The sequence below is a fragment of the Neofelis nebulosa genome, chromosome 4 (genome assembly GCF_028018385.1).
Source record: "Neofelis nebulosa isolate mNeoNeb1 chromosome 4, mNeoNeb1.pri, whole genome shotgun sequence".
NCBI classification, from domain to species: domain Eukaryota; kingdom Metazoa; phylum Chordata; class Mammalia; order Carnivora; family Felidae; genus Neofelis; species Neofelis nebulosa.
Window position 1 is genome coordinate 30,417,941 of NC_080785.1, and position 12,487 is coordinate 30,430,427.

The window sequence follows — 12,487 nt, forward strand, 5'->3', positions numbered from 1 at the left end:
GGCCCAAGGATATTGAGGATATAGAAAAGCCCATATTGGAAGTGGAATAACTGCCCAGCCACAGGCCGCCCGTCTCTAATCCTCTTCCACATACTAAAGAAGAGAACTCCTTGATTCAGCTGTTTATAACAAAGCTATTTTTCGTGTTTCAGATTCTATACACCTTCCAACTTTCAATCTGCCATTCATTTATTTCAGTGGTCTTACTTCTGATGAATTTGTTTCTCTTGAATAATTATATTCTGAACAATGTCTGGCTTTTCAAAAAAAATCTTAAGTGAACTGTCCCCAGAGCACCTGAAAAATTGCCTATCTGATGGAAAAAAATTATCGTTTTTATGCTCCAGTAACTCAAAATTGGGCACATAGAAATTTTATCAAACATTTCAAGAGGGAAAAAAAAAATCAGTTTTGCTTTGAAAGTAAGAATAGGAAACTTAGAGCCCGGAAGGGACAAGAAACTTAGAATGAAAAGTGCTTTCTCAACCAGAGCACTCCTGTTGAGACATGATAATAAAATGTTCACAGTAATGGAGACACTGTTCCTACTTGGCACAATCTGAACCAAAGAAAAACAAAACCTTTATATTTCTAGAAATATATCTGTTTGTCCAGGCATTTAGGTCTTTCGTTAGACAAACACATGTCATTTTTTTATTGCTCATCCAATATTGAATTGCTTGGATTAAATATTTTAGTTTGATCGTGTTTGACAACACATTAGACCATTTTCCTACAGTTGAGTAAGCCCGTGGATAGATGACATGTATAATTTGATATTGTACTTCTTTTACAATGTAGCTGCGTTAACTGGCATGCAGTATCTAATCCATTTCCCCATTGTGTTTAAATTTAAATAAGAAAAAAATTGAAAAGATTTAAAGCCATCTGCAAACCTAATTAGCATGAACTCTAAGGGATTGTTTCAATTCTATTGTCATACTAGAATGCCATTATATTAAGTATTGTTTGAAATAAGTGGGCCATAGCTAGAGCTAAGAACAGTTTTTGGTATTTGGAAATTTTCATTGCTCTAGTGGAATTTAACTTGCAATGAAAATATTATTTAGTGTAAAGTTTGCTGTTTTTTGTTAGCCAGGAAACCATTCTTTACACAGCTACTATATTAAATTTACAGTGGCAGATCAATAGAGGATCGCAGAAATAATATACCATAATCAGAGTATATGTAATTTTTAAAAGATAATGGCATTTCTTGGGCAATTTTCACTTATTCTTTTAAGTTTTTTTTATTTATTTTGAGAAACAGAGAGAAAGAGAGAGAAAGAGTGTGAGTGGTGGAGGGGCAGAGAGAGACAGAGAGAAAGAGAGAATCCCAAGCAGACTCCACACTATAAATGCAGAGCCTAACACAGGGCTGCAACCCATGAACCTTGAGATCATGACCTGAACCGAAGTGAAGAGTAGGACACTTAACCAACTGAGCCACCCCAGCACCCCAATTTTCACTTATTTAAAAAAATCTTTCCAAAATGAGGAGGGGAAGCTTAGGCTGTCATTGAAAAGCTAAAACAAATATATAATATACAATGTAGTTGGGAAAAATATATACATATATATGCTATTTCATAGCTGTATGTGATAAATGCCAACTAGATAGCCAGATAATAAAATAGAAGTTCAGAAGAGATCCCTTTGCATTCAGATGGGAACAGTGTTCTCTTCCCTCTAGGAAATGCTTACCTAAAAAGATGGAATTGATTGGGACTTTAAAATGAGTGATCAAAATGGTAGAGAGAATCCTCAGTCTCTAGATAAATTTAGACATTCCTAAAGCAGAGAGAAAGTGTGGTTTGTTTCCTGGGTATAACCCAGAGAGAGTAGAAGTATGGAGTCAGAATAGCAGTCTCTAGGAATGATTAGTGTGGTGCCCAAGGAAGGGCTCAGTGTGCATAACATAGAGGTGGGCAGGGAGAACAGCCAACGATCTCTTGGCTCCTAAAAGGGCACAAAAGACACAGAAAGCAGAGGAGTCTAATTAGGGGAGGAAGAGAATGCAGAGTAATTCACTGGACATATGTGAGGCCACACTGGGACTGCAATTGTCTCACCATATTAGGTATAAACACCAATGCCCAAAGATCACACATTCCATAGCAACTCAATGGTGGTCATCAGATGTCATGGGATGGTTGAAGAACTGAGTTTCCTTTACCAGAATGACACTTAAGCTTCTCATTACTCAAATCTTGAGAAGGGTTAAGGAAAGAAAGAAAAGCAGAAATCAAACTGTTTCTTTGCATAGTGAGTTTTGTGGCTATAAAATCCATGTTGGCTAGACACAGTTGCACAATGATACATTCATTCCTTTAACAGCATGTATTAAACTAGAATTTTGGAACAATGCCATCATCTGATGCTAGCCACTATGGTTAAGTTCCAGGAAGCATAAGCATTAATAAGAAAAAAACCAACCCTATCCTTAAGCTAGTTATAGCTAATAAAAGAAAAAAGTATATAAACAAATAATTGCATTGTGGATTAATAGGGGCTTTAGTGATGTGTAAACAGTGCAGTGAGAATATAAAGGAAGTCATAAACATAGCTTTTTGGTGGGGTGTATAGGAAAGCCTCATTGTGGAGGAGATATGGAGTTGTGTTTTTAGGAGTTGAATAAGAGATGAGAGAGATGTTTTACCAGACATAAGAAACAACAAAGAGTAAAATCATGGCTATTTTTCACAACATAGAGAGTTAAAAAACAATATAAATGGTTAGAATGGATGGAGGTAGACTCTTGCTGTGAAAAATAATATTGGAGAGGTGGGCACAAACTAAGATTAGGAAATTTCTTACATATCTAAGGAGTTCACCCTTTGTTTTTTGTTTGTTTGCATTTGCTTTTGTTTTTTAATTAAGGACATTTTAAAGATTTTTAAGCAAATTGCTAAATTGTCAAGTTCATGTTAGATTATTATTTTTAATTATTCATGACCTGTTTTTAATCATACCCTAATCACTCTGTTGGTGAGGAAAGGACTCCCACCCTAGGATTATGAGATGGCCAGATACAGACACCTAACACTGGACAGATGAGATCAACAGCAGTTTATTTGTCACACACACTTACAGCCTGGGGGAGCAGAGAATCATACACCACATAGGGCCAGGGTTGCATTCAGGAAGAGTGTGAACAAGCAGAAATCCCTACTCAGAGAAAAGCAAAAAGGGCACCTGGTCCTCTTGATAAGGATGGTTGTTTGAGTAAGGGAACTTCTTCACAGTAGCAGAGTGGGGAGGAGAACTTGCAGTTAGACCAAAGGCCTCCTGGCTCCACCAGGTATGAAGACAGAACAAAATATTGAGCCTTATTTTAGGCTTCACACCACATGCCCTATTTAACTAAATTTAGTAAGTAGTTAAAATTAGGTGCACCTGGGTGGCTCAGTTGGCTAAACATCCAACTTAGGCTCAGGTCATGATCTCGCAGTCTGTGAGTTCGAGCCACGTGGCGGGCTCTGTGTTGACAGCTCAGAGCCTGGAGCCTGCTTCGGATTCTGTGTCTCCCTCTCTCTCTGCCCCTCGCCTGCTCACACTCTCTCTCTGTCCTGTCTCTCTCTCAAAAATAAATAAACATTAAAAAAATGATAATTAGTTAAAATTAAACTCATACCAAACAGTGCTGGTTTTAGATGGAATGTTCTAAAATTCTAGTATATTATTTAGAAAGAAACAGAGCACATAATACGTACTCAATCCCTTCCCTTGCCATCTTTTTCTCTCTTCTTTAAAATTTTATAACAACCCTGTATTCGCCCCCACCCATTTTTTTGCACTTATCCTATTCTGCTTTGTCATATGATTGTGCCCAAGTCATTTATATCTCTGGGGTATGCAGAGATAAGCTCCTTATAAGCTTAGAGTATAAGGGTATACAATTAGAGTATAAGCTTTTTAAGAGAACAGGTAGCATTACATACATCTCAGGATACCCTATACTGCTGGCAGAGTGCTATGTACATAGTAGTTAGTCAGTAAATTCATCGAATGAACTCCAAAGCAAGCAAGTAATTCGACCAAAACAAGAAATAGCAGAGCCAAGTCTCTTTACATCAACCACTTCTTTTTTCAACTCTACCAATAATAGGCTGCTTGTATTAGAGATTTAAATATGTGTTGTAGAATTAAAGAAATTATTTTGTTTTTGGAGATCCCATGGTCTCTAGCAAAAAATTCCAAATAATATGTTTTAATCATGTTCAGATAACTCTCTAGTAGAAGATAAAATGAAATAAACGTGTACAAAGTTAAATACTAAATTATGATAGAATATTTTTAATCTGAAGAACGTAAGAATTTGATGCTTTAGATTCTGTGTCTCCCTCTCTCTCTGCCCCTCTCCCACTTGTGCTCTGTCTGTCTCTCTCAAAAATAAATATTAAAAAAAATTAAAAAAAACAAACAGTCGGTTAAGTGTCCGACTTCAGCTCAGGTCATGATCTTGAGGTTCATGAGTTCGAGCCCTGCATCAGACTCTGTGCTGACAGCTCAGAGCCTGGAGCCTGCTCTAGATTCTGTGTCTCCCTCCAGAGGCCCCTCTCCCAATTGCACTCTGTCTCTCTCAAAAATAAACACTAAAAAATTTAAAAAAAAAATTTGATTAGCCCTTGTATAGCCTTAACTCATTAGTCTTCCCCTTCCCATTGTAAAAAAATATTGCCATATACTACCTCTCCTCTCTTAGATACTCCTTAATATATTTCTCTCAAGTTGTACAATATAAGACTGATTCAATGGGAACCATATGGGCCCATTTCCAGAAATTGATTTGGTTGGTCTAGGGTAGGATCTAGACACACATCTATATTTCTAGGACAGACTTCACTGAGATTTAGAGCTATCTATCCAGATGTCTCCTGGGAATTTCCACCTTCTGTCCCACAGACATCTACAATAGATACACACAAGACTTTTTAAATTCATTTTTTTTCCTCCTATACCTGTCCTTTCTCTATATTTCCAATCCAGGAAATCACTATCACATGATCCAACTACCCAACCCCCAAACTACCCAAGCAGGAAACCTTGGAGACATGCTTGATTTCTCCTGTTTCCTTACCCACACTCCCACGAGGGTCTTTCAGGACCAAGTCTCATGCATATTTACTCTTGAAAATCTCAAAGTTCCCCAGGTTCTTTATATTCACTACTAATGGCTTAGTTTACACTTATCACTTTCATCATCAAAAAATTCTTCGATTCAGCTTGTATCCTTGACACTATCTTCCATAGGGCTTTTGGAGAGTTTAGAAAATTTTTCTGGAAATTCAAATCTGAGTATGTTACTTATTTCTGAAGACTCAATGACTGCTTTTTGCCTGAAGAATCAATTATGAGGCCCTCAGTTTCCACGTTTCCCCTCTAGTCCTTTCTTTTGGGTCCCTATTCCATGCTTTTATACACATCCTAAGCTCCAGTCATGAAGAAATATCTGGAGTTCCTGGAAATTCCTCCATAGTTCCATATTTTTTCATGTTGCTTCTTCTACTAAGTGTGTCCTCCACCAGATACCATGTGAATGGAAAACATCTCATGCTCAGAAATCACACGAATAGATCTGCTCCTTACTAGTTACGTATCATTTAACTTCTCCAAGCCCTATTTTACTCTTATGTAATACGGGGTAATAGAACCTAGAACAAACATGAACTGTAAAATGCTTAGATAGATTTTCCCAAGATTAAATAGACCGTGGTTTCCCTGTTTCTCTAAGGTTGAGCCAGGTGTGACTTTTATGTAAACATTCCTTCCAATAAACACACAAACATCAGATTAAAACACACACACACACACACACACACAGCACCTTGGGAAAACATACCTGTGTATTTTTTTTATATTTGAAGAAAGTGAAGCTGAGCAAAAGCAGAGGTGGCTGAAGACAACAAACAGAATGATGATACACGGGCAAGACTTGAGCCTCAGATGCAAGCCGACTGTAGGCTGACCGCTCTGATCAGCCTTACTCTCTTCACATACTACTGGTACAGACGTCCTGATGACATCTGCTTCCACCTACTACCTTCCCTTCTGGTTTCACTCGATGGAGCGAGGTTGGGGAGGGGTGGGTGGGGGTGAACAGTGCCGAGGTTACTTGAAGCCTTCAGAAAGTCATCTACTGTCTTAAGTAGTTTTCCCAAGTTTCTTTCGAGCTGTTTTACTAAAGTACCTGCACAGCACCGACCCCATAGGCAAGGCATGCATTGTACTGATTAATAGTGTTGCTTTGTAATCATGGACCTGAGGAAAGTGTGTACCAACTCATCAACATCATTGTTTGGTAAATAGTGAAATGGATGATTTATGCCTATTCTTGTTGAGACCCCAGAAGACCCTGTCACTGGTTACTCTGTCTAGGGGCGCCTCGGTGGCTCAGTCAGTTAGGCATCTGACTCTTGATGTGGGCTCAGGTCATGATCTCACGGCTGTGAGATTGAACAGTGCAGCAGGTAATGTGCTGACAGTGTGGAGCCTGCTTGGGATTTTCTCTCCCTTAATCTCTCTCTCTCTCTCTGTCTCTCTCTCTGTCTCTCCAAAAATAAATAAATAAATATTTAAAAATTTGAGAAAAAAAAAAGAAGGAGAAAAATGATGCCTATGTGACCATCCTACACTCCTTTTGGCCTCCTAGTTCTGAGGTATAAAATGCACGTATTGGACATTCCTGATCAGAGAGAAAAAGTGCATCTTGATACAGCCCTGCAGAGGGAGGACAACTACACTTGTTCCCAGGCTCCTCAGATACCTTTCCCTGAGGCTGCTTTTGGTTGAGATGCACGGTCTTATTTCATGCTGTTGCCTTTTCCCTGCAGTAAACCATAAAGCCGTAAGCTTTGACATTTTTGGACCTACACATCTTCCTTTTTTTCTCTTTTGTTTTTAAACAGATTTTTTTTAAGTTTATTTATTCAGTTCGAAAGGTGGGGAGAGGGGCAGAGGGAAAGAAAGAATCTCAAGCAGGCTCCACGCTGTCAGCACAATGCCCCATGCAGGGCTCGATCTCATGAACCATAAGATCAAATCAAGTTGACACTCAACCAGCTGAGCCACCCAAGTGTCCCCTATGAATCATTAGTAGCTAAATACTGTCTCACTTGCCACCATTTGTGCAGGTGGGTTTCAAATGATCATCCCAGCTAATAAAATATGCAAATATCTAACAAACACATTTTAAAAAATACCTAGAAATTTATAAATGTTATCAATGTACAGAGATAACCACTTCTTGTATTAAAAAATACTATTAGGTTGAAAACATCACCTCATACACATGACAAATATTGTGAACTTGGTTGCTGTGCAAAAAGTGTTTATAAAGACTGAATGGAAAAATATTCCACCACGTGGAATAAAATAAGGCATGGTATTCAAAAGTGAATACCACAAGAGTCAAAGACCAAACTGGGAAAGTTAAAACTTAAAGAAGATTTTTTTAAAAATGTAAGAGATATTTTTATGAACCAGGAGTACAGGAGAGCTTCTGAAAATGCATAAATAATGAAGTGAAAGGGGCCATATTTCATTGTATCAATATTAAGGTTAGGTGAAGTTAATATAAAACAGAAAACTGAAAGAATATAGCCAGACCTAAACCAATAAAAAGATTTTATCTCTAAATACATAGGAAACATGTATAAATCAGTTAGAAAAAGAAGGGAAAACAGAGGCTTAAACCTACTTGTAATCATATTAATGAACACTGAAATAATACTGACCTATTTTATACCTATCAGATTGGTAAAGCATAAATTACAAAAATACCAAATGTGGAGAATTATGTGGAGAATATTGCTAGTGATAATATACTTGGGTATAAATTTCAAGAGTAATAACCTACAGGGCACCTGGGTGGCTCAGTCGGTTAAGCATCCGACTCTTGATTTTGGCTCAGTCCATGATCTCACAGTTCTGTGAATTTGAGCCCCACATTGGGCTCTGTGATGATAGCATGGAGACTGCTTGGGATTCTGTCTCCTTCTCTCTGCACCTCCTCTGCTGTCTTTCTCTGGCTCTCAAAAAGAAATAAACTTAAAAAATAATAATAACCAGCATTACTCAGAGAACTTATGATCCGGCAAACCCATTCTTGCATTTATATCACAGAGAAATCCCCACACATGTCAGTGAGGGTAGTGAGCAAGGATGATCATCAATTTATTTGCATAGTTGAGAGTTTGAGGCAATGATGGTGTCCATCCCTAGAGCACTGTATAATAAAGTGCAATGGATACACTAGGTAGCAACTCAAAACGAAGGATCAGATATATAAATATAGTCACATGGATAGACCTTAAGATATATGGCATGGAAATGTAAAAAAGAGATTTAATGTTATGGTACAAAGCCATTAATGTAAATTAAAAATAAATATATACTTAAAATACTACATGTTTACCAAGATTCAAAGATCTCAAGGATATATATCAAATTTATGTGAAGGGGAATAAGAGGAACAGGATGAAAAAAATAACAGAGTAAAACAAGAGGAATGTAGCAAGCATATATATTAGTGAAATAAACTGATTAGTATATATTTAACTGAAATTTTTGCACATCAGGTTTAAAAAAAATAACATGGAATCCTGAATTCTGCCTCAGTGCCAGGCTTTTGACAGAATCCTCTTAAATTTTGAAAGCTTTGTTTAATCAGAGATAATTATATAGTGTTATTTCAAAGTTTAATCAATGGGCTCATTAATTAATGCATGTGAAGGAAATTAAGGTGTTGACACACTTTCTAATTTTATTTAAATTAAAACATATAATCCAAAATTTTATGAGTGAATTTAGTACTGAACATCAACAAATATTGTTAAAATACTAGAATTAGTTACCAGATAACTTTTCATCCAAGCTGATACATGTTTGTGAGTATAAGGAAACATAAAAATAGCAAAGTATATACCATCTGCAATATTTATTTACTGACTGATAACTCAATGTTATATTGGTGGACATAAGTAATGATTCTATTCACAATCCATTTTCAGGGATTTCTGTTTCTAGCCTTGATAAAGTAATAATGACTGGATTTACCCTCTTAAGCAATCTTAAAATGGACAAAATATATGCAACAACAGATTTCGGACACTGGACAACAGGTGGGCAGGAGAAGGATCCGGGAACAAATGAGGTAAGCCAACAGTTGTCCCAGCTTGCTACCCACAGGGTTTCCAGAGGAGGGGATCCCAACCTAGAGGCTAGCAGACTTGCCCAGCTGAAAAGACAGAACTGAGAGTTTGGGGAGGGTGAGGAAATGGAATTTACAGCCCTCTATCCATTAAATAATTGGATTAAGTGTTTACAATAGATTTTGAACAGAATGTTAAAAAAAAGAAAATTGAAAGTACTCGTTTTATAAAAATTTGATACCTTTATAAAATATTAAAGGATATTTATAAGGTGGATCATCAAAGGTCAACATTTCAAAAACCTAAGGGCAGCTAAAAAGAAAGCATGTCCTTCTATCATGACATGTTTTTCTCATTCAACATTAACCTTGTCACAAGAAGTTTATACTTCAGTTATTTGATTGTGCATATATAAAAATGGGTAAATTTCATCAACTATAGGTTTTGTGTAATACAATATAGATACTTATTTAGAGACAACTATGAGTTGAATGTTCATGGTGATTAGTTCCAAGTATTTCTGCTCCATAAATTTCCTACTTTAATGACAACATTGTTTGTACCATGACTTTATTCTCCACAAATATGGTATTGTGTTATCATGTTAACACATATAATTTGTTCAATGCTAAACCTTTGATTACTCTATAGTACCAGTCATGGTAGCATCAGATGTGTCACTTTCAACTCAATGACAATTTAAAAGTATTTCATTGGTTCCTTGAGTTGAATTAAAAAGTTGAATGGTTGGAGGGGAGCCTGGCTGGCTCAGTTGGAAGAGCATGTGATTCTTGATCTTGGGGTTGTGAGTTCGAGCCCCACGTGGGGTGTAGAGATTACTTAAATAATAATAAAACTTAAAAAAATCAAACCATTAGAATTAATTTACCTGACTTTCTGTTTGAAGCATCTGATGTCACAGATGTAAAACAGGCTTTATTTAAGTGTTTGAAAAGTTCTGATGGGGCCAACACCTTAATTCCTATTGTTTTATTTTTTGTACATGCTTAGAAATAATGGAAATCAGAAATGAGTGAAATTAATTAAAAGACTCATGCGATTTTTAATGAAAAGTTATTTATAGTCTTCCTAAAATAACTACCTAGTGCCACCTTTCAAGTAGATGCTAATGTATCTGAAGCATATATTTGTTTTTCAGTGATATCACTATAGTTTCCATGTTTAGACAGTAAACATCATCAAACTTTTTTTAGTGCATTGCTGTTGAAAGGGTTTATTACAAAATTCAAGAGACTAACCCCAAAATATAGTTTTGTATTTATTATGTTATATATATATTACACAATATTATAAATAAATACTGTTATATCCTACATAATAAAAGACTAAAAACACTGTAGGAAGAACATTCGGGTCACTCATAGACTCTGCAGAATGACTGCCCAGGCTCCTTTTCTGCCAAGTATTTCGGTCACATCTAATTTATAGTTTCCCATGGTTCCCAGTAATGCTACAGATGCGTAGCTTCGTGGGTTTGTAGATCTCAAAGTCTAAAGTGTTTCGTGGGTTTGTAGATCTCAAAGACTAAAGCAGAGGCTGTGGCTCCGTGGACTCATTTGCCATGTGTCCAGCAGAGGCAGAAGCTTTGAATATTTTTTCCATACCACTCTACACCGGAAGGAGTTACCTGTTCTATGTTGCTTACCCCCTAACACACTTTATTCTGTTAGTGAGTATCTCTCATGCTGTCCTTGAAAGGAAGGCAATCATTGTGTTCTTCTGGAAAGAGATGGGAAAAGAAATCTTCTGATTTAAGCCCAAGCTGAAGTAAGAATTCTGCTCCCTGCACACCAGAACCTGGAATTACAGCATGAAGTCTACCAAATCCACCCCAGCTTATTTTAATGCAGCTATTAGTGCCAATACTTCATTTTAAAAATAAATAAATAACCCCACAAAATGTAAGATATATGCTAAAATAGAAAGGATATCAGGACAACCAGGAATAAATGAGAATTGTTCTAGGCAAACCACGTCATGAGCTTACCCTAACTAGAATGCTGGATACCACACCAGTACAATGAATTGTGTTTTGCTTTTACTACTTCTGCTCACATGTTTTAAGTTAAGCACTGATTTATTGCCTACTTTGTGCCAACAGTGTAAAAGAACACTGTCAATCATGATCTCATAACACTTACAACAAATCCATTACAGGGGTGCGTGGGTGGCTCAGTTGGTTAAGCATCCAACTGTTGATCTTAGCTCAGGTCTTGATCTCAGGGTTCTGCGTTCAAGCCCAGCATTGGGCCCAGTGCTGGGTGTGACGCCTACTTAAAAAAAAAAATTTAGAATTTACCTAAATGGCACAGTTATTTCATCACAGAATTGAGATTTTTACCCTGCTTTAACACGAGGAGTCTGTAGGAGTGATTATGTTTCATTGAAGTGTTATGTATTCTATAAAGCCTTCCCTGAAATTCTCCTGTTCTGATTATCTATTGCTGCAACAAACAGCCATAAACTTAGTGGCATAAAACAGCCACGATTTTATGAGGCTCCTGGATTCCACAAGTCAGAAATTTCTTTTTTCTTTAATATACTTTATTTTATTTTTTAAATACGGTTTGTTTTATTGTGGTAAGAACATTTAAAATGAGATCTACCCTCTTAACAAAATTGTGAGTGTACAATACATTATTGTTAACTATACATTACATCTGATGTTGTACAACAGATCTCCAGGGCTTGTTCACCCTATTTACCTGGACCTTTGTGCCCACGGATTAGTAACTCTGTAGATCCTCCTCCTTGCATCCCTCGGCGACCACCATTCCACTCTTTCATTCTGTGGATCTGACTAGATTAGATACCTCATGTAGGTGGAATCCTGCAATATTTGCCTGTTGGTGACTGGCCTGTTTTACTCAGCATAATGTCCTCAAGGTTAATCCATGTTGTCACGTACTGCAGGATATTTTGACAGGGCATAAACAGCACAGATGGTTTGCTTTTGTTTAAGACTGAGGTTCAACTAAGATAGATACAGGTGGCTCAGTCTGGATCATCTGAAGGCTTATTCATGTGCATTTCCAGTGATGGGACTCAATGAGGCCAAAGCTGGGTTCAGTAGGAAACAGAAAGCCTGCATGTGGCCTCTCCAAGTGGTTTAGTCTTCTTACTAAATGGCAATTGGTTCCGAGAGGAAGTGTAACAAAAGGGAGTGTATGGAGACATTACAAAAGAAACAGGAGGAAGCCTCCTGGCTTTTTAAGACTAGACTCAGAAGTTACATAACTCCATTTACACCGTGCTCTGTTGGTCAAGGCAAGCACAAAACTGCCCAGGTTCAAGGGGAGAGGTATAGACCCCAC

The 12,487-nt window shown here is 37.1% G+C and overlaps 1 long non-coding RNA gene across 2 annotated transcripts in view; it reads left to right on the forward strand.

Moving 5' to 3' along the window:
• LOC131509071 (uncharacterized) overlaps window positions 1-12,487 on the forward strand; it is a 265,862-nt gene that overhangs the window by 223,751 nt on the left and 29,624 nt on the right. For both annotated transcript variants that reach the window (XR_009260279.1, XR_009260280.1), the window contains one exon: window positions 9,012-9,154. This is a non-coding gene — a long non-coding RNA (uncharacterized LOC131509071). The remainder of the gene's footprint in view (window positions 1-9,011; window positions 9,155-12,487) is intronic.